Source organism: Danio rerio, chromosome 8, assembly GCF_052040795.2.
Source record: "Danio rerio strain M-AB ecotype USA chromosome 8, GRCz13ab, whole genome shotgun sequence".
Lineage (NCBI taxonomy): Eukaryota > Metazoa > Chordata > Actinopteri > Cypriniformes > Danionidae > Danio > Danio rerio.
Genome location: NC_141028.1, coordinates 39,067,892 through 39,089,412, shown reverse-complemented (window position 1 = coordinate 39,089,412; position 21,521 = coordinate 39,067,892).

Here is a 21,521-nt window from a genome sequence, read left to right as displayed (position 1 = left end):
ATGCTACCCAGGGTTCCACCTCTCTCCCTGGACTTGCAGTGGAGGCCCCAGGGTGCTCCCTTGCCCTACACCTAGGGGCCTCTGACCCCAGCAAGCTACCCAGGGATCCACCTCTCTCCCTGAACTTGCAGTATAGGCCCCAGGGTGTCCCCTGGCCCTACACCTAGGGGCCTCTGACCCCAGCAAGCTACCCATGGGTCCACCTCTCTCCCTGGACTTGCAGTATAGGCCCCAGGGTGCCCCATGGCCCTCCATCTAAGGGCCTCTGACCCCTGCAAGCTACCCAGGGGTCCACCTCTCTCCCTGGACTTGCAGTAGAGGCCTCAGGGTGCCCCCTTGCCCTCCACCTAGCGGCTTCCGACCCCAGCAAGCCACCCAGGGGTCCACCTCTTTCCCTGGAGTTGCAGGTTAGGCCCCAGGGTGCCCCCTGGCCCTACACCTAGGGGCCTCTGACTACAGCAAGCTACCCAGGGGTCCATTTCTATCCCTGGACTTGCAGTATAGGCTCCAGGGTGCCTTTTACCCCTCCACCTAGGGGCCTAAGACCCCAGCAAGCTACCCACGGGTCCACCTCTCTCCCTGGACTTGCAGGATAGGCCCCAGGGTGCCCCCTGGCCCTACACCTAGGGGCCTCTGACCCCAGCCAGCTACCCAGTGGTCCACTTCTTTCCCTGGACATAAAGTATAGACCTTAGGGTGCCCCCTTGCCCTCCACCTAGAGGCCTATGACCCCAGCATGCTACCCAGGGGTCCACCTCTCTCCCTGGACTTGCAGCACAGGCCCCAGGGTGAGCCCTGGCCCTCCACCTAGAGGCCTCTGACCCCAGCAAGACACCCAGGGGTCCACCTCTCTCCCTGGACTTGCAGTAGAGGCCCCAGGGTACCCCCTGGCCTTCTACCTAGTGGCCTCTGTCCCCAGCAAGCTACCCAGGGGTCTACCTCTTTCCCTGGACATAAAGTATAGGCCTTAGGGTGCCCCCTGGCCCTCCTCCTAGTGGCCTCTGACCCCAGCATGCTACCCAGGGGTCCACCTCTCTCCCTGGACTTGCAGTAGAGGCCCCAGGGTGCGCCCTGGCCCTCCACCTAGGGGCCTCTGACCCCTGCAAATTACCCAGGGCTCCACAACTCTCCCTGGACTTGCAGTAGAGGCCCCAGGGTGCCCCCTGGCCCTCCACATAGGGGCCTCTGACCCCAGCAGGCTACCCACGGGTCCACCTCTCTCCCTGGACTTGCAGGATAGGCCCCGGGTGCCCCCTGGCCCTACACCTAGGGACCTCTGACCCCAGCAAGCTACCCAGGGGTCCACTTGTATCCCTGGACTTGCAGTATAGGCCCCAGGGTGCCCCCTGGCCCTCTACCTAGGGGCCTCTGACCCCATATAGCTACCAAGGGGTCCACCTCTCTCCCTGGACTTGCAGTATAGGCCCCAGGGTGCCCCATGGCCCTCCACCTAAGGGCCTCTGACCCCTGCAAACTACCCAGGGGTCCACCTCTCTCCCTAGACTTGCAGTAGAGGCCCCAGGGTGCCCCCTGGCCTTCTACCTAGGGGCCTCTGACCCCAGCAAGCTACGCAGGGGTCTACCTCTCTCCCTGGACTTGCAGTATAGGCCCCAGGGTGCCCCATGGCCCTCCACCTAAGGGCCTCTGATCCCTGCAAGCCAACCAGGGGTCCACCTCTCTCCCTGGACTTGCAGTAGAGGCCCCAGGGTGCCCCCTGGCCTTCTACCTAGGGGCCTCTGACCCCAGCAAGCTACCCAGGGGTCAACCTCTCTCCCTGGACTTGCAGTAGAGGCCCCAGGGTGCCCCCTGGCCTTCTATCTAGGGGCCTCTGACCCCAGCAAGCTACCCAGGGATCCACCTCTCTCCCTGGACTTGCAGTATAGGCCCCAGGGTGCCTCCTGGCCCTACACCTAGGGGCCTCTGACCCCAGCAAGCTACCCATGGGTCCACCTCTCTCCCTGGACTTGCAGTAGAGGCCCCAGGGTGCCCCCTTGCCCTCCACCTAGGGGCATCTGACCCCAGCAAGCCACCCAGGGGTCCACCTCTCTCCCTGGGCTTGCAGTAGAGGCCCCAGGGTACCCCCTGGCCTTCTACCTAGGGGCCTCTGACCCCAGCAAGCTACCCAGGGGTCTACCTCTTTCCCTGGACATAAAGTATAGGCCTTAGGGTGCCCCCTGGCCCTCCACCTAGGGGCCTCTGACCCCAGCAGGCTACCCACGGGTCCACCTCTCTCCCTGAACTTGCAGGTTAGGCCCCAGGGTGCCCCCTGTTCCTACACCTAGGGGCCTCTGACTACAACAAGCTACCCAGGGGTCCATTTCTATCCCTGGACTTGCAGTATAGGCCCTCGGTGCCCCCTGGCCCTCTACCTAGGGGCCTCCGACCCCATCAAGCTACCAAGGGGTCCACCTCTCTCCCTGGACTTGCAGTATAGGCCCCAGGGTGCCCCATGGCCCTCCACCTAAGGGCCTCTGACCCCTGCAAACTACCCAGGGGTCCCCCTCTCTCCCTAGACTTGCAATAGAGGCCCCAGGGTGCCCCCTGGCCTTCTACCTAGGGACGTCTGACCCCAGCAAGCTACGCAGGGGTCTACCTCTCTCCCTGGACTTGCAGTATAGGCCCCAGGGTGCCCCCTGGCCCTCCACCTAAGGGCCTCTGATCCCTGCAAGCCACCCAGGGGTCCACCTCTCTCCCTGGACTTGCAGTAGAGGCCCCAGGGTGCCCCCTGGCCTTCTACCTAGGGGCATCTGACCCCAGCAAGCTACCCAGGGGTCTACCTCTTTCCCTGGACATAAAGTATAGACCTTAGGGTGCCCCCTTGCCCTCCACCTAGAGGCCTATGACCCCAGCATGCTACCCAGGGGTCCACCTCTCTCCCTGGACTTGCAGCACAGGCCCCAGGGTGAGCCCTGGCCCTCCACCTAGAGGCCTCTGACCCCAGCAAGACACCCAGGGGTCCACCTCTCTCCCTGGACTTGCAGTAGAGGCCCCAGGGTACCCCCTGGCCTTCTACCTAGGGGCCTCTGACCCCAGCAAGCTACCCAGGGGTCTACCTCTTTCCCTGGACATAAAGTATAGGCCTTAGGGTGCCCCCTGGCCCTCCACCTAGTGGCCTCTGACCCCAGCATGCTACCCAGGGGTCCACCTCTCTCCCTGGACTTGCAGTATAGGCCCCAGGGTGCCCCCTGGCCCTCCACCTAGGGGCCTCTGACCCCTGCAAATTACCCAGGGCTCCACAACTCTCCCTGGACTTGCAGTAGAGGCCCCAGGGTGCCCCCTGGCCCTCCACATAGGGGCCTCTGACCCCAGCAGGCTACCCACGGGTCCACCTCTCTCCTTGGACTTGCAGGATAGGCCCCAGGGTGCCCCCTGGCCCTACACCTAGGGACCTCTGACCCCAGCAAGCTACCCAGGGGTCCACTTGTATCCCTGGACTTGGAGTATAGGCCCCAGGGTGCCCCCTGGCCCTCTACCTAGGGGCCTCTGACCCCATATAGCTACCAAGGGGTCCACCTCTCTCCCTGGACTTGCAGTAAAGGCCCCAGGGTGCCCCATGGCCCTCCACCTAAGGGCCTCTGACCCCTGCAAACTACCCAGGGGTCCACCTCTCTCCCTAGACTTGCAGTAGAGGCCCCAGGGTGCCCCCTGGCCTTCTACCTAGGGGCCTCTGACCCCAGCAAGCTACGCAGGGGTCTACCTCTCTCCCTGGACTTGCAGTATAGGCCCCAGGGTGCCCCATGGCCCTCCACCTAAGGGCCTCTGATCCCTGCAAGCCACCCAGGGGTCCACCTCTCTCCCTGGACTTGCAGTAGAGGCCACAGGGTGCCCTCTGGCCTTCTACCTAAGGGCCTCTGACCCCAGCAAGCTACCCAGGGGTCAACCTCTCTCCCTGGACTTGCAGCACAGGCCCCAGGGTGAGCCCTGGCCCTCCACATAGGGGCCCCTGACCCCAGCAAGCTACCCAGGGGTCCACCTGTCTGCCTGGACTTGCAGTAGAGAGCCCAGGGTGCCCCCTGGAGCTCCACCTAGGGGCCTAAGACCCCTGCAAGCTACCCAGGTGTCCACCTCTCTCCCTGGACTTGCAGTGGAGGCCCCAGGGTGCTCCCTTGCCCTACACCTAGGGGCCTCTGACCCCAGCAAGCTACCCAGGGATCCACCTCTCTCCCTGAACTTGCAGTATAGGCCCCAGGGTGCCCCCTGGCCCTACACCTAGGGGCCTCTGACCCCAGTAAGCTACCCATGGGTCCACCTCTCTCCCTGGACTTGCAGTATAGGCCCCAGGGTGCCCCATGGCCCTCCACCTAAGGGCCTCTGACCCCTGCAAGCTACCCAGGGGTCCACCTCTCTCCCTGGACTTGCAGTAGAGGCCTCAGGGTGCCCCCTTGCCCTCCACCTAGCGGCCTCCGACCCCAGCAAGCCACCCAGGGGTCCACCTCTTTCCCTGGACTTGCAGTAGAGGCCCCAGGGTGCCCCCTGGCCTTCTACCTAGGGGCCTCTGACCCCAGCAGGCTACCCAGGGGTCAACCTCTCTCCCTGGACTTGCAGTAGAGGCCCCAGGGTGCCCCATTGCCCTCCACCTAGGGGAATCTGACCGCAGCAAGCCACCCAGGGGTCCACATCTCTCCCTGGACTTGCAGTAAAGGCCCCAGGGTACCCCCTGGCCTTCTACCTAGGGGCCTCTGACCCCAGCAAGCTACCCAGGGGTCTACCTCTTTCCCTGGACATAAATTATAGGCCTTAGGGTGCCCCCTGGCCCTCTACCTAGGGGCCTCTGACCCCAGCAGGCTACCCACGGGTCCACCTCTCTCCCTGAACTTGCAGGTTAGGCCCCAGGGTGCCCCCTGTTCCTACACCTAGGGGCCTCTGACTACAGCAAGCTACCCAGGGGTCCATTTCTATCCCTGGACTTGCAGTATAGGCCCTCGGTGCCCCCTGGCCCGCTACCTAGGGGCCTCCGACCCCATCAAGCTACCAAGGGGTCCACCTCTCTCCCTGGACTTGCAGTATAGGCCCCAGGGTGCCCCATGGCCCTCCACCTAAGGGCCTCTGACCACTGCAAACTACCCAGGGGTCCACCTCTCTCCCTAGACTTGCAGTAGAGGCCCCAGGGTGCCCCCTGGCCTTCTACCTAGGGACGTCTGACCCCAGCAATCTACGCAGGGGTCTACCTCTCTCCCTGGACTTGCAGCACAGGCCCCAGGGTGAGCCCTGGCCCTCCACCTAGAGGCCTCTGACCCCAGCAAGACACCCAGGGGTCCACCTCTCTCCCTGGACTTGCAGTAGAGGCCCCAGGGTACCCCCTGGCCTTCTACCTAGGGGCCTCTGACCCCAGCAAGCTACCCAGGGGTCTACCTCTTTCCCCGGACATAAAGTATAGGCCTTAGGGTGCCCCCTGGCCCTCCACCTAGTGGCCTCTGACCCCAGCATGCTACCCAGGGGTCCACCTCTCTCCCTGGACTTGCAGTAGAGGCCCCAGGGTGCCCCCTGGCCCTCCACCTAGGGGCCTCTGACCCCTGCAAATTACCCAGGGCTCCACAACTCTCCCTGGACTTGCAGTAGAGGCCCCAGGGTGCCCCCTGGCCCTCCACATAGGGGCCTCTGACCCCAGCAGGCTACCCACGGGTCCACCTCTCTCCCTGGACTTGCAGGATAGGCCCCAGGGTGCCCCCTGGCCCTACACCTAGGGACCTCTGACCCCAGCAAGCTACCCAGGGGTCCACTTGTATCCCTGGACTTGGAGTATAGGCCCCAGGGTGCCCCCTGGCCCTCTACCTAGGGGCCTCTGACCCCATATAGCTACCAAGGGGTCCACCTCTCTCCCTGGACTTGCAGTAAAGGCCCCAGGGTGCCCCATGGCCCTCCACCTAAGGGCCTCTGACCCCTGCAAACAACCCAGGGGTCCACCTCTCTCCCTAGACTTGCAGTAGAGGCCCCAGGGTGCCCCCTGGCCTTCTACCTAGGGGCCTCTGACCCCAGCAAGCTACGCAGGGGTCTACCTCTCTCCCTGGACTTGCAGTATAGGCCCCAGGGTGCCCCATGGCCCTCCACCTAAGGGCCTCTGATCCCTGCAAGCCACCCAGGGGTCCACCTCTCTCCCTGGACTTGCAGTAGAGGCCACAGGGTGCCCCCTGGCCTTCTACCTAAGGGCCTCTGACCCCAGCAAGCTACCCAGGGGTCAACCTCTCTCCCTGGACTTGCAGCACAGGCCCCAGGGTGAGCCCTGGCCCTCCACATAGGGGCCCCTGACCCCAGCAAGCTACCCAGGGGTCCACCTGTCTGCCTGGACTTGCAGTAGAGAGCCCAGGGTGCCCCCTGGAGCTCCACCTAGAGGCCTAAGACCCCTGCAAGCTACCCAGGTGTCCACCTCTCTCCCTGGACTTGCAGTGGAGGCCCCAGGGTGCTCCCTTGCCCTACACCTAGGGGCCTCTGACCCCAGCAAGCTACCCAGGGATCCACCTCTCTCCCTGAACTTGCAGTATAGGCCCCAGGGTGCCCCCTGGCCCTACACCTAGGGGCCTCTGACCCCAGCAAGCTACCCATGGGTCCACCTCTCTCCCTGGACTTGCATTATAGGCCCCAGGGTGCCCCATGGCCCTCCACCTAAGGGCCTCTGACCCCTGCAAGCTACCCAGGGATCCACCTCTCTCCCTGGACTTGCAGTAGAGGCCTCAGGGTGCCCCCTGGCCTTCTACCTAGGGGCCTCTGACCCCAGCAAGCTACCCAGGGGTCAACCTCTCTCCCTGGACTTGAAGTATAGGCCCCAGGGTGCCCCATGGCCCTCCACCTAATGGCCTCTGACCCCTGCAAGCTACCCAGGGGTCCACGTCTCTCCCTGGACTTGCATTAGAGGCCCCAAGGTGCCACCTTGCCCTCCACCTAGGGGCCTCTGACCCCAGCAAGCCACCCAGGGGTCCACCTCTCTCCCTGGACTTGCAGTAGAGGCCCCAGGGTGCCCCCTGGCCTTCTACCTAGGGGCCTAAGACCCCTGCAAGCTACCCAGGTGTCCACTTCTCTCCCTGGACTTGCAGTGGAGGCCCCAGGGTGCTCCCTTGCCCTACACCTAGGGGCCTCTGACCCCAGCAAGCTACCCAGGGATCCACCTCTCTCCCTGGACTTGCAGTATAGGCACCAGGGTGCCCCATGGCCCTCCACCTAAGGGCCTCTGACCCCTGCAAGCTACCCAGGGGTCCACCTCTCTCCCTGGACTTGCAGGTTAGGCCCCAGGGTGCCCCCTGGCCCTACACCAAGGGGCCTCTGACTACAGCAAGCTACCCAGGGGTCCATTTCTATCCCTGGACTTGCAGTATAGGCTCCAGGGTGCCTTTTACCCCTCCACCTAGGGGCCTAAGACCCCAGCAAGCTACCCACGGGTCCACCTCTCTCCCTGGACTTGCAGGATAGGCCCCAGGGTGCCCCCTGGCCCTACACCTAGGGGCCTCTGACCCCAGCCAGCTACCCAGTGGTCCACCTCTTTCCCTGGACATAAAGTATAGACCTTAGGGTGCCCCCTTGCCCTCCACCTAGAGGCCTCTGACCCCAGCAAGACACCCAGGGGTCCACCTCTCTCCCTGGACTTGCAGTAGAGGCCCCAGGGTACCCCCTGGCCTTCTACCTAGTGGCCTTTGTCCCCAGCAAGATACCCAGGGGTCTACCTCTTTCCCTGGACATAAAGTATAGGCCTAAGGGTGCCCCCTGGCCCTCCTCCTAGTAGCCTCTGACCCCAGCATGCTACCCAGGGGTCCACCTCTCTCCCTGGATTTGCAGTAGAGGCCCCAGGGTGCCCCCTGGCCCTCCACCTAGGGGCCTCTGACCCCTGCAAATTACCCAGGGCTCCACAACTCTCCCTGGACTTGCAGTAGAGGCCCCAGGGTGCCCCCTGGCCCTCCACATAGGGGCCTCTGACCCCAGCAGGCTACCCACGGGTCCACCTCTCTCCCTGGACTTGCAGGATAGGCCCCGGGTGCCCCCTGGCCCTACACCTAGGGACCTCTGACCCCAGCAAGCTACCCAGGGGTCCACCTCTCTCCCTGGACTTGCAGGATAGGCCCCAGGGTGCCCTTCACCTAGGGGCCTCTGACCCCATATAGCTACCAAGGGGTCCACCTCTCTCCCTGGACTTGCAGTAAAGGCCCCAGGGTGCCCCATGGCCCTCCACCTAAGGGCCTCTGACCCCTGCAAACTACCCAGGGGTCCACCTCTCTCCCTACACTTGCAGTAGAGGCCCCAGGGTGCCCCCTGGCCTTCTACCTAGGGGCCTCTGACCCCAGCAAGCTACGCAGGGGTCTACCTCTCTCCCTGGACTTGCAGTATAGGCCCCAGGGTGCCCCATGGCCCTCCACCTAAGGGCCTCTGATCCCTGCAAGCCAACCAGGGGTCCACCTCTCTCCCTGGACTTGCAGTAGAGGCCCCAGGGTGCCCCCTGGCCCTCTACCTAGGGGCCTCTGACCCCATATAGCTACCAAGGGGTCCACCTCTCTCCCTGGACTTGCAGTATAGGCCCCAGGGTGCCCCATGGCCCTCCACCTAAGGGCCTCTGACCCCTGCAAACTACCCAGGGGTCCACCTCTCTCCCTAGACTTGCAGTAGAGGCCCCAGGGTGCCCCCTGGCCTTCTACCTAGGGGCCTCTGACCCCAGCAAGCTACGCAGGGGTCTACCTCTCTCCCTGGACTTGCAGTATAGGCCCCAGGGTGCCCCATGACCCTCCACCTAAGGGCCTCTGATCCCTGCAAGCCACCCAGGGGTCCACCTCTCTCCCTGGACTTGCAGTAGAGGCCCCAGGTTTCCCCCTGGCCTTCTACCTAGGGGCCTCTGACCCCAGCAAGCTACCCAGGGGTCTACCTCTTTCCCTGGACATAAAGTATAGGCCTTAGGGTGCCCCCTTGCCCTCCACCTAGTGGCCTCTGACCCCAGCATGCTACCCAGGGGTCAACCTCTCTCCCTGGACTTGCAGCACAGACCCCAGGGTGAGCCCTGGCCCTCCACATAGGGGCCCCTGACCCCAGCAAGCTACCTAGGGGTCCACGTGTCTGCCTGGACTTGCAGTAGAGAGCCCAGGGTGCCCCCTGGAGCTCCACCTAGGGGCCTAAGACCCCAGGAAGCTACCCAGGTGTCCACCTCTCTCCCTGGACTTGCAGTGGAGGCCCCAGGGTGCTCCCTTGCCCTACACCTAGGGGCCTCTGACCCCAGCAAGCTACCCAGGGATCCACCTCTCTCCCTGAACTTGCAGTATAGGCCCCAGGGTGCCCCCTGGCCCTACAACTAGGGGCCTCTGACCCCAGCAAGCTACCCATGGGTCCACCTCTCTCCCTGGAATTGAAGTAGAGGCCCCAGGGTGCCCCCTTGCCCTCCACCTAGCGGCCTCCGACCCCAGCAAGCCACCCAGGGGTCCACCTCTTTCCCTGGACTTGCAGTAGAGGCCCCAGGGTGCCCCCTGGCCTTCTACCTAGGGGCCTCTGACCCCAGCAAGCTACCCAGGGGTCAACCTCTCTCCCTGGACTTGCAGTATAGGCCCCAGGGTGCCCCATGGCCCTCCACCTAATGGCTTCTGACCCCTGCAAGCTACCCAGGGGTCCACCTCTCTCCCTGGACTTGCATTAGAGGCCCCAAGGTGCCCCCTGGCCCTCCACCTAGGGTCCTCTGACCCCAGCAAGCCACCCAGGGGTCCACCTCTCTCCCTGGACTTCCAGTAGAGGCCCCAGGGTACCCCCTGGCCTTCTACCTAGGGGCCTCTGACCCCAGCAAGCTACCCAGGGGTCTACCTCTTTCCCTGGACATAAAGTATAGGCCTTAGGGTGCCCCCTGGCCCTCCACCTAGGGGCCTCTGACCCCAGCAGGCTACCCACGGGTCCACCTCTCTCCCTGGACTTGCAGGTTAGGCCCCAGGGTGCCCCCTGGCCCTACACCTAGGGGCCTCTGACTACAGCAAGCTACCCAGGGGTCCATTTCTATCCCTGGACTTGCAGTATAGGCTCCAGGGTGCCTTTTACCCCTCCACCTAGGGGCCTAAGACCCCAGCAAGCTACCCACGGGTCCACCTCTCTCCCTGGACTTGCAGGATAGGCCCCAGGGTGCCCCCTGGCCCTACACTTAGGGGCCTCTGACCCCAGCCAGCTACCCAGTGGTCCACCTCTCTCTCTGGACTTGCAGTATAGGCCCTAGGGTGCCCCCTGGAGCTCCACCTAGGGGCCTAAGACCCCTGCAAGCTACCCAGGTGTCCACCTCTCTCCCTGGACTTGCAGTGGAGGCCCCAGGGTGCTCCCTTGCCCTACACCTAGGGGCCTCTGACCCCAGCAAGCTACCCAGGGATCCACCTCTCTCCCTGGACTTGCAGTATAGGCCCCAGGGTGCCCCTGGCCCTACACCTAGGGGCCTCTGACTCCAGCAAGCTACCCATGGGTCCACCTTTCTCCCTGGACTTGCAGTATAGGCCCCAGGGTGCCCCCTGGCCTTCTACCTAGGGACCTCTGACCCCAGCAAGCTACCCAGGGGTCAACCTCTCTCCCTGGACTTGCAGGAGAGGCCCCAGGGTGCCCCCTTGCCCTCCACCTAGGGGCCTCTGACCCCAGCAAGCCACCCAGGGGTCCACCTCTCTCCCTGGACTTGCAGTACGGGCCCCAGGGTACCCCCTGGCCTTCTACCTAGGGGCATCTGACCCCAGCAAGCTACCCAGGGGTCTACCTCTTTCCCTGGACATAAAGTATAGACCTTAGGGTGCCCCCTTGCCCTCCACCTAGAGGCCTATGACACCAGCAAGCTACCCAGGGGTCCACCTCTCTCCCTGGACTTGCAGCACAGGCCCCAGGGTGAGCCCTGGCCCTCCACCTAGAGGCCTCTGACCCCAGCAAGACACCCAGGGGTCCACCTCTCTCCCTGGACTTGCAGTAGAGGCCCCAGGGTACCCCCTGGCCTTCTACCTAGGGGCCTCTGTCCCCAGCAAGCTACCCAGGGGTCTACCTCTTTCCCTGGACATAAAGTATAGGCCTTAGGGTGCCCCCTGGCCCTCCACCTAGGGGCCTCTGACCCCTGCAAATTACCCAGGGCTCCACAACTCTCCCTGGACTTGCAGTAGAGGCCCCAGGGTGCCCCCTGGCCCTCCACATAGGGGCCTCTGACCCCAGCAGGCTACCCACGGGTCCACCTCTCTCCCTGGACTTGCAGGATAGGCCCCAGGGTGCCCCCTGGCCCTACACCTAGGGACCTCTGACCCCAGCAAGCTACCCAGGGGTCCACTTGTATCCCTGGACTTGCAGTATAGGCCCCAGGGTGCCCCCTGGCCCTCTACCTACGGGCCTCTGACCCCATGTAGCTACCAAGGGGTCCACCTCTCTCCCTGGACTTGCAGTATAGGCCCCAGGGTGCCCCATGGCCCTCCACCTAAGGGCCTCTGACCCCTGCAAACTACCCAGGGGTCCACCTCTCTCCCTAGACTTGCAGTAGAGTCCCCAGGGTGCCCCATGGCCTTCTACCTAGGGGCCTCTGACCCCAGCAAGCTACGCAGGGGTCTACCTCTCTCCCTGGACTTGCAGTATAGTTCCCAGGGTGCCCCATGGCCCTCCACCTGAGGGCCTCTGATCCCTGCAAGCCACCCAGGGGTCCACCTCTCTCCCTGGACTTGCAGTAGAGGCCCCAGGGTGCCCCCTGGCCTTCTACCTAGGGGCCTCTGACCCCAGCAAGCTACCCAGGGGTCAACCTCTCTCCCTGGACTTGCAGCACAGGCCCCAGGGTGAGCCCTGGCCCTCCACATAGGGGCCCCTGACCCCAGCAAGCTACCCAGGGGTCCACCTGTCTGCCTAGACTTGCAGTAGAGAGCCCAGGGTGCCCCCTGGAGCTCCACCTAGGGGCCTAAGACCCCTGCAAGCTACCCAGGTGTCCACTTCTCTCCCTGGACTTGCAGTGGAGGCCCCAGGGTGCTCACTTGCCCTACACCTAGGGGCCTCTGACCCCAGCAAGCTACCCAGGGATCCACCTCTCTCCCTGGTCTTGCAGTATAGGCACCAGGGTGCCCCATGGCCCTCCACCTAAGGGCCTCTGACCCCTGCAAGCTACCCAGGGGTCCACTTCTCTCCCTGGACTTGCAGTAGAGGCCTCAGGGTGCCCCCTTGCTCTCCACCTAGCGGCCTCCGACCCCAGCAAGCCACCCAGGGGTCCACCTCTTTCCCTGGACTTGCAGGAGAGGCCCCAGGGTGCCCCCTGGCCTTCTACCTAGGGGCCTCTGACCCCAGCAGGCTACCCACGGGTCCACCTCTCTCTCTGGACTTGCAGGTTAGGCCCCAGGGTGCCCCCTGGCCCTACACCTAGGGGCCTCTGACTACAGCAAGCTACCCAGGGGTCCATTTCTATCCCTGGACTTGCAGTATAGGCTCCAGGGTGCCTTTTACCCCTCCACCTAGGGGCCTAAGACCCCAGCAAGCTACCCACGGGTCCACCTCTCTCCCTGGACTTGCAGGATAGGCCCCAGGGTGCCCCCTGTCCCTACACCTAGGGGCCTCTGACCCCAGCCAGCTACCCAGTGGTCCACCTCTTTCCCTGGACATAAAGTATAGACCTTAGGGTGCCCCCTTGCCCTCCACCTAGAGGCCTATGACCCCAGCATGCTACCCAGGGGTCCACCTCTCTCCCTGGACTTGCAGCACAGGCCCCAGGGTGAGCCCTGGCCCTCCACCTAGAGGCATCTGACCCCAGCAGGCTACCCACGGGTCCACCTCTCTCCCTGGACTTGCAGGATAGGCCCCTGGGTGCCCCCTGGCCTTCTACCTAGGGGCCTCTGACCCCAGCAAGCTACGCAGGGGTCTACCTCTCTCCCTGGACTTGCAGTATAGGCCCCAGGGTGCCCCATGGCCCTCCACCTAAGGGCCTCTGATCCCTGCAAGCCAACCAGGGGTCCACCTCTCTCCCTGGACTTGCAGTAGAGGCCCCAGGGTGCCCCCTGGCCCTCTACCTAGGGGCCTCTGACCCCATATAGCTACCAAGGGGTCCACCTCTCTCCCTGGACTTGCAGTATAGGCCCCAGGGTGCCCCCTGGCCTTCTACCTAGGGGCATCTGACCCCAGCAAGCTACCCAGGGGTCCACCTCTCTCCCTAGACTTGCAGTAGAGGCCCCAGGGTGCCCCCTGGCCTTCTACCTAGGGGCCTCTGACCCCAGCAAGCTACGCAGGGGTCTACCTCTCTCCCTGGACTTGCAGTATAGGCCCCAGGGTGCCCCATGACCCTCCACCTAAGGGCCTCTGATCCCTGCAAGCCACCCAGGGGTCCACCTCTCTCCCTGGACTTGCAGTAGAGAGCCCAGGTTTCCCCCTGGCCTTCTACCTAGGGGCCTCTGACCCCAGCAAGCTACCCAGGGGTCTACCTCTTTCCCTGGACATAAAGTATAGGCCTTAGGGTGCCCCCTTGCCCTCCACCTAGTGGCCTCTGACCCCAGCATGCTACCCAGGGGTCAACCTCTCTCCCTGGACTTGCAGCACAGACCCCAGGGTGAGCCCTGGCCCTCCACATAGGGGCCCCTGACCCCAGCAAGCTACCCAGGGGTCCACCTGTCTGCCTGGACTTGCAGTAGAGAGCCCAGGGTGCCCCCTGGAGCTCCACCTAGGGGCCTAAGACCCCAGGAAGCTACCCAGGTGTCCACCTCTCTCCCTGGACTTGCAGTGGAGAACCCAGGGTGCTCCCTTGCCCTACACCTAGGGGCCTCTGACCCAAGCAAGCTACCCAGGGATCCACCTCTCTCCCTGAACTTGCAGTATAGGCCCCAGGGTGCCCCCTGGCCCTACACCTAGGGGCCTCTGACCCCAGCAAGCTACCCATGGGTCCACCTCTCTCCCTGGACTTGAAGTAGAGGCCCCAGGGTGCCCCCTTGCCCTCCACCTAGCGGCCTCCGACCCCAGCAAGCCACCCAGGGGTCCACCTCTTTCCCTGGACTTGCAGTAGAGGCCCCAGGGTGCCCCCTGGCCTTCTAACTAGGGGCCTTTGACCCCAGCAAGCTACCCAGGGGTCAACCTCTCTCCCTGGACTTGCAGTATAGGCCCCAGGGTGCCCCATGGCCCTCCACCTAATGGCTTCTGACCCCTGCAGGCTACCCAGGGGTCCACCTCTCTCCCAGGACTTGCATTAGAGGCCCCAAGGTGACCCCTGGCCCTCCACCTAGGGTCCTCTGACCCCAGGAAGCCACCCAGGGGTCCACCTCTCTCCCTGGACTTGCAGTAGAGGCCCCAGGGTACCCCCTGGCCTTCTACCTAGGGGCCTCTGACCCCAGCAATCTACCCAGGGGTCTACCTCTTTCCCTGGACATAAAGTATAGGCCTTAGGGTGCCCCCTGGCCCTCCACCTAGGGGCCTCTGACCCCAGCAGGCTACCCACGGGTCCACCTCTCTCCCTGAAACTTGCAGGTTAGGCCCCAGGGTGCTCCCTGTTCCTACACCTAGGGGCCTCTGACTACAGCAAGCTACCCAGGGGTCCATTTCTATCCCTGGACTTGCAGTATAGGCCCTCGGTGCCCCCTGGCCCTCTACCTAGGGGCCTCTGACCCCATCAAGCTACCAAGGGGTCCACCTCTCTCCCTGGACTTGCAGTATAGGCCCCAGGGTGCCCCATGGCCCTCCACCTAAGGGCCTCTGACCCCTGCAAACTACCCAGGGGTCCACCTCTCTCCCTAGACTTGCAGTAGAGGCCCCAGGGTGCCCCCTGGCCTTCTACCTAGGGACATCTGACCCCAGCAAGCTACGCAGGGGTCTTCCTCTCTCCCTGGACTTGCAGTATAGGCCCCAGGGTGCCCCATGGCCCTCCACCTAAGGGCCTCTGATCCCTGCAAGCCACCCAGGGGTCCACCTCTCTCCCTGGACTTGCAGTAGAGGCCCCAGGGTGCCCCCTGGCCTTCTACCTAGGGGCATCTGACCCCAGCAAGCTACCCAGGGGTCTACCTCTTTCCCTGGACATAAAGTATAGACCTTAGGGTGCCCCCTTGCCCTCCACCTAGAGGCCTATGACCCAAGCATGCTACCCAGGGGTCCACCTCTCTCCCTGGACTTGCAGCACAGGCACCAGGGTGAGCCCTGGCCCTCCACCTAGAGGCCTCTGACCCCAGCAAGACACCCAGGGGTCCACCTCTTTCCCTGGACATAAAGTATAGGCCTTAGGGTGCCCCCTGGCCCTCCACCTAGTGGCCTCTGACCCCAGCATGCTACCCAGGGGTCCACCTCTCTCCCTGGCCTTGCAGTAGAGGCCCCAGGGTGCCCCCTGGCCCTCCACATAGGGGCCTCTGACCCCAGCAGGCTACCCAGGGGTCCACCTCTCTCCCTAGACTTGCAGTATAGGCCCCAGGGTAACCCCTGGCCTTCTACCTAGGGGCCTCTGACCCCAGCAAGCTACGCAGGGGTCTACCTCTCTCCCTGGACTTGCAGTATAGGCCCCAGGGTGCCCCATGGCCCTCCACCTAAGGGCCTCTGATCCCTGCAAGACACCCAGGGGTCCACCTCTTTCCCTGGACATAAAGTATAGGCCTTAGGGTGCCCCCTGGCCCTCCACCTAGTGGCCTCTGACCCCAGCATGCTACCCAGGGGTCCACCTCTCTCCCTGGCCTTGCAGTAGAGGCCCCAGGGTGCCCCCTGGCCCTCCACATAGGGGCCTCTGACCCCAGCAGGCTACCCAGGGGTCCACCTCTCTCCCTAGACTTGCAGTAGAGGCCCCAGGGTAACCCCTGGCCTTCTACCTAGGGGCCTCTGACCCCAGCAAGCTACGCAGGGGTCTACCTCTCTCCCTGGACTTGCAGTATAGGCCCCAGGGTGCCCCATGGCCCTCCACCTAAGGGCCTCTGATCCCTGCAAGCCACCCAGGGGTCCACCTCTCTCCCTGGACTTGCAGTAGAGGCCCCAGGGTGCCCCCTGGCCTTCTACCTAGGGGCCTCTGACCCCAGCAAGCTACCCAGGGGTCTACCTCTTTCCCTGGACATAAAGTATAGGCCTTAGGGTGCCCCTTGCCCTCCACCTAGTGGCCTCTGACCCCAGCATGCTACCCAGGGGTCAACCTCTCTCCCTGGACTTGCACCACAGGCCCCAGGGTGAGCCCTGGCCCTCCACCTAGGGGCCCCTGACCCCAGGAAGCTACCCAGGGGTCCACCTGTCTCCCTGGACTTGCAGTAGAGAGCCCAGGGTGCCCCCTGGAGCTCCACCTAGGGGCCTAAGACCCCAGCAATCTACCCAGGTGTCCACCTCTCTCCCTGGACTTGCAGTGGAGGCCCCAGGGTGCTCCCTTGCCCTACACCTAGGGGCCTCTGACCCCAGCAAGCTACCCAGGGATCCACCTCTCTCCCTGGACTTGCAGTATAGGCCCCAGGGTGCCCCCTGGCCCTACACCTAGGGGCCTCTGACCCCAGCAAGCTACCCATGGGTCCACCTCTCTCCCTGGACTTGCAGTATAGGCCCCAGGGTGCCCCATGGCCCTCCACCTAAGGGCCTCTGACCCCAGCAAGCCACCCAAGGGTCCACCTCTCTCCCTGGACTTGCAGTAGAGGCCCCAGGGTACCCCTGGCCTTCTACCTAGGGGCCTCTGACCCCAGCAAGCTACCCAGGGGTCTACCTCTTTCCCTGGACATAAAGTATAGGCCTTAGGGTGCCCCTTGGCCCTCCACCTAGGGGCCTCTGACCCCAGCAGGCTACCCATGGGTCCACCTCTCTCCCTGGACTTGCAGGTTAGGCCCCAGGGTACCCCCTGGCCCTACACCTAGGGGCCTCTGACCCCAGCAAGCTACCCAGGGGTCCATTTCTATCCCTGGACTTGCAGTATAGGCTCCAGGGTGCCTTTTACCCCTCCACCTAGGGGCCTAAGACCCCAGCAAGCTACCCACGGGTCCACCTCTCTCCCTGGACTTGCAGGATAGGCCCCAGGGTGCCCCCTGGCCCTACACCTAGGGGCCTTTGACCCCAGCCAGCTACCCAGTGGTCCACCTCTCTCTCTGGACTTGCAGTATAGGCCCTAGGGTGCCCCCTGGAGCTTTACCTGGGGGCCTAAGACCCCAGTAAGCTACCCAGGTGTCCACCTCTCTCCCTGGACTTGCAGTAGAGGCCCAAGGGTGCCCCCTTGCCCTACACCTAGGGGCCTAAGACCCCTGCAAGCTACCCAGGTGTCCACCTCTCTCCCTGGACTTGCAGTGGAGGCCCCAGGGTGCTCCCTTGCCCGACACCAAGGGGCCTCTGACCCCAGCAAGCTACTCAGGGATCCACCTCTCTCCCTGGACTTGCAGTATAGGCCCCAGGGTGCCCCCTGGCCGTACACCTAGGGGCCTCTGACCCCAGCAAGCTACCCATGGGTCCACCTCTCTCCATGGACTTGCAGTACAGGCCCCAGGGTGCCCCCTGGCCCTACACCTAGGGGCCTCTGACCCCAGCAAGCTACCCATGGGTCCACCTCTCTCCCTGGACTTGCAGTTTAGGCCCCAGGGTGCCCCATGGCCCTCCACCTAAGGGCCTCTGACCCCTGCAAGCTACCCAGGGGTCCACCTCTCTCCCTGGACTTGCAGTAGAGGCCCCAGGGTGCCCACTGGCCTTCTACCTAGGGGCCTCTGACCCCAGCAAGCTACCCAGGGGTCAACCTCTTTCCCTGGACTTGCAGTATAGGCCCCAGGGTGCCCCATGGCCCTCCACCTAAGGGCCTCTGACCCCTGCAAGCCACCCAGGTGTCCACTTCTCCCTGGACTTGCAGTAGAGGCCCCAGGGTACCCCCTGGCCTTCTACCTAGGGGCCTCTGGACCCAGCAAGCTACCCAGGGGTCTACCTCTTTCCCTGGACATTAAGTATAGGCCTTAGGGTGCCCCCTGGCACTCCACCTAGGGGCCTCTGACCCCAGCAGGCTACCCACGGGTCCACCTCTCTCCCTGAACTTGCAGGTTAGGCCCCAGGGTGCCCCCTGGCCCTACTCCTAGGGGCCTCTGACCCCAGCATGCTACCCAGGGGTCCAACTCTCTCCCTGGACTTGCAGCACAAGCCCCAGGGTGAGCCCTGGCCCACCACATAGGGGCCTCTGACCCCAGCAAGCTACCCAGGGGTCCACCTGTCTCCCTGGACTTGCAGGATAGGCCCCAGGGTGCCCCCTGGCGCTACACCTAGGGGCCTCTGACCCCAGCAAGTTACCCAGGGGTCCACCTCTCTCCCTGGACTTGCAGGATAGGCCCCAGGGTGCCCCCTGTCCCTCCACCTAGGGGCCTCTGACCCCAGCAAGTTACCCAGGGGTCCACCTCTCTCCCTGGACTTGCAGGATAGGCCCCAGGGTGCCCCCTGGCGCTACACCTAGGGGCCTCTGACCCCAGCAAGCTACCCAGTGGTCCACCTCTCACCCTGGACTTGCCTAATAGGGCCTAGGGTGCCCCCTGGAGCTCCACCTAGGGGCCTAAGACTCCTGCAAGCTACCCAGGTGTCCACCTCTCTCCCTGGACTTGCAATGGAGGCTCCAGGGTGCTCCCTTGCCCTCCACCTAGGGGCCTCTGACCCCAGCAAGCTACCCAGTGGTCCACCTCTCACCCTGGACTTGCAGTATAGGCCCTAGGGTGCCCCCTGGAGCTCCACCTAGGGGCCTAAGACACCAGCAAGCTACCCTGTTGTCCACCTCTCACCCTGGACTTGCAGTATAGGCCCTAGGGTGCCCCCTGGAGCTTCACCTAGGGGCCTCTGACCCCAGCAAGCTACCCAGGGGTCCACCTGTCTCCCTGGACTTGCAGTAGAGAGCCCAGGGTGCCGTCTGTCCCTCCACCTAGGGGCCTCTGACCCCAGCAAGCCACCCAGGGGTCCACCTCTTTCCCTGGACATAAAGTATAGGCCTTAGGGTGCCCCCTGGCCCTCCACCTAGTGGCCTCTGACCCCAGCATGCTGCCCAGGGGTCCACCTCTCTCCCTGGACTTGCAGTAGAGGCCACCGGGTGCCCCCTGGCCCTCCACCTAGGGGCCTCTGACCCCTGCAAGTTACCCAGGGCTCCACAACTCTCCCTGGACTTGCAGTAGAGCCCCCAGGGTGCCCCCTGGCCCTCCACATAGGGGCCTCTGACCCCAGCAGGCTACCCACGGGTCAACCTCTCTCCCTGGACTTGCAGGATAGGCCCCAGGGTGCCCCCTGGCCCTACACCTAGGGACCTCTGACCCCAGCAAGCTACCCAGGGGTCCACCTCTCTCCCTGGACATAAAGTATAGGCCTTAGGGTGCCCCCTTGCCCTCCACCTAGTGGCCTCTGACCCCAGCATGCTACCCAGGGGTGAACCTCTCTCCCTGGACTTGCAGCACAGGCCCCAGGGTGAGCCCTGGCCCTCCACATAAGGGCCCCTGACCCCAACAAGCTACCCAGGGGTCCACCTGTCTCCCTGGACTTGCAGTAGAGAGCCCAGGGTGCCCCCTGGAGCTCCACCTAGGGGCCTAAGACCCCAGCAAGCTACCCAGGTGTCCACCTCTCTCCCTGGACTTGCAGTGGAGGCCCCAGGGTGCTCCCTTGCCCTACACCTAGGGGCCTCTGACCCCAGCAAGCTACCCAGGGATCCACCTCTCTCCCTGGACTTGCAGTATAGGCCCCAGGGTGCCCCCTGGCCCTACACCTAGGGGCCTCTGACCCCAGCAAGCTACCCATGGGTCCACCTCTCTCCCTGGACTTGCAGTATAGGCCCCAGGGTGCCCCATGGCCCTCCACCTAAGGGCCTCTGACCCCTGCAAGCTACCAAGGGGTCCACCTCTCTCCCTGGACTTGCAGGTTAGGCCCCAGGGTGCCCCCTGGCCCTACACCTAGGGGCCTCTGACTACAGCAAGCTACCCAGGGGTCCATTTTTATCCCTGGACTTGCAGTATAGGCTCCAGGGTGCCTTTTACCCCTCAACCTAGGGGCCTTAGACCCCAGCAAGCTACCCACGGGTCCACCTCTCTCCCTGGACTTGCAGGATAGGCCCCAGGGTGCCCCCTGGCCCTACACCTAGGGGCCTCTGACCCCAGCCAGCTACCCAGTGGTCCACCTCTCTCTCTGGACTTGCAGTATAGGCCCTAGGGTGCCCCCTGGAGCTCCACCTAGGGGCCTAAGAACCCAGCAAGCTACCCAGGTGTCCACCTCTCTCCCTGGACTTGCAGTAGAGGCCCAAGGGTGCCCCCTTGCCCTCCACCTAGGGGCCTAAGACCCCAGCAAGTTACCCAGGTGTCCACCTCTCTCCCTGGACTTGCAGTATAGGCCCCAGGGTGCCCCCTGGCCCTACACCTAGGGGCCTCTGACCCCAGCAAGCTACCCATGGGTCCACCTCTCTCCCTGGACTTGCAGTATAGGCCCCAGGGTGCCCCATGGCCCTCCACCTAAGGGCCTCTGACCCCTGCAAGCTACCCAGGGGTCCACCTCTCTCCCTGGACTTGCAGTAGAGGCCCCAGGGTGCCCCCTTGCCCTCCACCTAGCGGCCTCCGACCCCAGCAAGCCACCCAGGGGTCCACCTCTCTCCCTGGACTTGCAGTAGAGGCCCCAGGGTGCCCCCTGGCCTTCTACCTAGGGGCCTCTGACCCCAGCAAGCTACCCAGGGGTCAACCTCTCTCCCTGGACTTGCAGTATAGGCCCCAGGGTGCCCCATGGCCCTCCACCTAAGGGCCTCTGACCCCTGCAAGCTACCCAGGGGTCCACCTCTCTCCCTGGACTTGCAGTAGAGGCCCCAGGGTGCCCCCTTGCCCTCCACCTAGGGGCCTCTGACCCCAGCAAGCCACCCAGGGGTCCACCTCTCTCCCTGGACTTGCAGTAGAGGCCCCAGGGTACCCCCTGGCCTTCTACCTAGGGGCCTCTGACCCCAGCAAGCTACCCAGGGGTCTACCTCTTTCCCTGAACATATAGTATAGGCCTTAGGGTGCCCCCTTGCCCTCCACCTAGGGGCCTCTGACCCCAGTAGGCTACCCACTGGTCCACCTCTCTCCCTGTACTTGCAGGTTAGGCCCCAGGGTGCCCCCTGGTCCTACACCTAGGGGCCTCTGACTACAGCAAGCTACCCAGGGGTCCATTTCTATCCCTGGACTTGCAGTATAGGCTCCAGGGTGCCTTTTGCCCCGCCACCTAGGGGCCTAAGACCCCAGCAAGCTACCCACGGGTCCACCTCTCTCCCATTGACTTGCAGGATAGGCCCTAGGGTGCCCCCTGGCCCTACACCTAGGGGCCTAGGGGCCTCTGACCCCAGCCAGCTACTCAGTGGTGCACCTCTCTCTCTGGACTTGCAGTATAGGCCCTAGGGTGCCCCCTGGAGCTCCACCTAGGGGCCTAAGACCCCAGCAAGCTACCTAGGTGTCCACCTCTCTCCCTGGACTTGCAGTAGAGGCCCAAGGGTGCCCCCTTGCCCTTCACCTAAGGGCCTCTGACCCCAACAAGCTACCCAGGGGTCCACCTCTCTCCCTGGACATGCAGTATATGCTCCAGGGTGCCTTTTGCCCCTCCACCTAAGGGCCTAATACTCAAGCAAGCTACCCAGGGGTCCACATCTCTCCCTGGACTTGCAGTAGAGGCCCCAGGGTGCCCACAGGCCCTCCACCTAGGGGCCTCTGACCCCTACA